The sequence below is a fragment of the Helianthus annuus genome, chromosome 10 (genome assembly GCF_002127325.2).
Source record: "Helianthus annuus cultivar XRQ/B chromosome 10, HanXRQr2.0-SUNRISE, whole genome shotgun sequence".
Classification (NCBI taxonomy): Eukaryota; Viridiplantae; Streptophyta; class Magnoliopsida; order Asterales; family Asteraceae; genus Helianthus; species Helianthus annuus.
The window spans coordinates 159,305,265-159,309,091 of NC_035442.2; positions in this window are offsets into that span (position 1 = coordinate 159,305,265).

Consider the following 3,827-nt stretch of genomic DNA (forward strand, 5'->3'; position numbering starts at 1 on the left):
AAACATAAGTAGAACAAATGCCATGATTAGGTATTTAGTTGAAATGCACAAGTATAAACAAATGGGTTTTGATGTATAAGATTGAAACTCATGAAATCTGAAGGTTAATAATGATGTTGAACAAGTTATAATCAGAAATTTGATATAAAAGGGGATAATAAACATTTCTACTTGTTAAATAGGGGTTTTGGTGGATAGAAAACTTCAATAACAAGGATGGTATAGCTAATTGTAAAGTATGCACATAAGGTGCTTGACAAAACGCCTAAGAGATGTTGATAGACATTAATTGTGGTGTTTGGCTAAATTAACAAGCTTTAGTTGTGAGCCGAAAGGTTCTAATGACAATTGGCTTGTGCATTTTAGGCAACACGGTTGAGGCGTCGGGAAGCCAAGTCGGTGCGGATACTTGTTTGAAGGGAAAGCACTAAGGTACATGGCTAACGCTTCGTTACTATTGTAAATTAGTTGTTCATTATTGGTGTCAATTGGTAACTTAGATTAAGAGATTTAAGAGGTTTGATTTGCTTGAATGATGGACTTCATGACGGCAAACCAAGTGGATTATTAAGGGTAGGTACAAACCGGGTAACGGGAGTACCTTATCCGTGGACTATAAGCCCGGGCAACGGGTAGTAACATATTAAACACGCAAACCGGTAATGGGAGCGTGAGTGTTGAATGTAAAGGACCCGAAGATAGGTCACCTTGATACAAAGTAATATCCCGTTCGTAAGATTTCGGGAATAATAAATTAGAGGGTTAAGTTGGTTAAAATGTGGAATTAAATATCCACAAGTTTGATTATGCATCCAATGATGCATATCCGCTACAAATCTCGTTAGGAGAATGTTAATAAATTGAAAATAGAGAATTATAAGTCTCATTAGGAATTTGGGGTGTTCCGTATTGTGTTTTGACATTTTTAAGGTGCGAAACTGGAACAAGCGGATCAAAACAACAAGACATGAAGAACATGCAGCATCTACCGTAAGTTACGGTAGCTACCGTAACTTATGGTAGCGACTGAAGTCGTTACGCTGGTTTTATACTGCCTTACGACAGCCCCTGAATGCCCAGTGGCTACCGTAGCTTACGGTGGCTACCGTAAGCTACGGTAGCGCCCAGTATTTTTGTTGAATTTTGCATATTTAGTTAATCGAATCCGTTCTTTTGAGCGTAGTTTCGATTATGCTAATTTCTAAATACTCTAACACTAATGTTCGTTAAATATTTCAGTTTTTAGGTAATGCAAGCACATGGATGATGGTCAAGTCAATGCTTCCGAACCGAACACATTCAAGATCTAGTTCCGCAACTTTTGTTATTATTAGTTATTAGTAAGACTTATGTAAATGATGGAATACTTATGTATCCTAATGTTGTTTTTGAACAATTGTTAAACTCGTAAGTACTAAGCTAAGGATAATGTAAATGTTTTGGTTTGACGTTTATTAAGCTTAGTTCTGTTTATTTGGTAAAAATTTATTTCATAAGAATGAGTGTTACATAAACAAATTTATATCATGGTTAGTTTCTTTAAAAACAATGTTCTTGTAAATCTTGTGGTTTAACTTGGTTTCTTTGGAAAACTATCTTTGAAATCATTCAAGTTTATGTCTAGTAACATATTACATGTTCCATCATTCATAAAATCATGCTCATTTTTCAAGTTCATGAAAACATAAAGCATGATGATCTTGGTCTTTCACAAGATCACCACCTTAACTTACTAGATCACGTGTTTAATCACAATCTAGTAGGTTCCTTATGATGTCTAACATCACTAACATAAATCATCAATCATCAAGAAGCAAATCATCACTAATCAACAAGTATTCATATGTTATTAAGCTTATGTTAATGATTTATGATTATGTCTTTTAGTGTTCATCAAAATCATCTTTTAACCAACAATATATGAAGTAACAAGAGATTATAAGGACCTTACTACTAGCACAAGGCTAGGGAAGAACACTTGATGTTGTAGATGACAAATGTGGAGGATAAAAGCTAATGGGAGAGGTCCTTCAAGATCCAAGACCACCAAACTTCTTTGTATGGCTCCTTACACCTTGAGTACAACTTGGAATGAACAAATGATGATGATGGTGGTGTGGTTGGGGTTCAGCCGAGAAGAAGAAGGGAGGAGAGGGAGAGAGTTGTGGTGTGTAGTGTGGTGTGAGAATGATGAGTTTCATGTCCTCTTATAACAATCTAATGTTTTTACCCTGGTTCATATGTTCATTAAGTACACTACACAATCTTCATGCAATCTAAGGAAGATCAAGAGAGGATTTAGCAAGATCTTGAGAAGATTATGGTGGGGTCACATAAGTGACCGTCCACTTAGGGGGGGTATTTAGTTGGTGTTTAATGGTTAGTTAGATGATTAGTTAGGATTCTAAGTGTGATGATTAGTGTTCATGTGTATTAGATGTTACATAGTATGTTAGGGTGTTCGGGGCTCATAACTAGCTCAAAAACATTAAAACAATGCTTCTAGTATAATTTTGGTGTTTTGGGTAATGTCCGGTTGTTCGGTTAGATACCGGTACGTTAAAGTGTCAAACTATTCCGTTTAGTGATCTTTATGTACCTTTTTGTGACACTTTTAATTCCCGACACTTAGGAAAGCATTCAGGACCAATTTTGCCGCATTTTTGCATGTAATCAGCTTGTTAAAATGCTGAATTCGGCACTTTAAGTGGGTTTAGGAACTTTCCGGCACTTAAACTATCACCTAGTGAAGCAGTTTTGTGATCCTTGCTTTCCTACACACCATACTAGTGTGAAACTTAGTCTCTGGCCCATACAGGGTCTCAAAACATTGTTCGTCTATGTATTGACATCGTCAGCATTTTTCTGAGTTATCCGCTAGCTGTGCTTTGTGCATCGTTTATGTCACTAAGAGTTTGTAAGTAAAAATGATGTGACAGTATGAAATGTGATGCACATGTAAGTATGATACAGTAATCAGAAAGCAGTCATTTGTAATTCAGCACAGTCGTTAAGCACTAATCATGGTTAATTAAATTGTACGGATACCTGGATTTTTGACAGTTGTCACACTTGCCTAACCTAGAAACTTCTATATTCAATTTCCCTGTTGTTGTGCACCCTAAGGTGAGTTCACTACTTTTCTAAATGCATGCATCCCTTGTTTGGGACCACTTATATTCCTGGGAGGAATATTCTTACTTTTAAGTACTTAGGTTTAATTTTGTGTCTATAATGGACTAAATAACCTCTATCTTGAAAGTCCCTAATTTTATCTCGATCAGTTGTCGGGTGGTAAACGGGGTACTAGTTGATAGCGCCATTTGGTTTGACAAACCTCACACCGTGCTCGAAGCCGAAAGTGAACTTTTGACTCTAACTTTGCATCAATGTTAATATAAGTTGATGTGGGGCACAACTTACATAGTCAGTTTTCGGTACTCCATGTTTAGTTTCTTAGAAGTGGCTTAGCTACCCATGACATGTCTTTAAAACTCTTGTATTTGGATTTACTTTTGTTGAACTAAACTTGTGAACTCGCCACCTTTATGTTGATACGCTTAGGCATGCTTTTGCAGGTCGCTAGGTATGGTACGCGTGGGACATGCTGTCACACCCCCAAAATCCACCTGCGGAGTATCACCGCTTGGGAGCGTGACTGACCAGGACCAAGCCACCAATCATATCGAACATGTAATTAATGTCAAGTATAATAAATGTAAACCAACCATTCAATACGATTGATGTTCCAACAAAACATAGTTTAAGTAGCGGAAGCGTAATAATGAGAATCCAATGTATGTAAATAGTTCAAGTGTTGAAAGTGT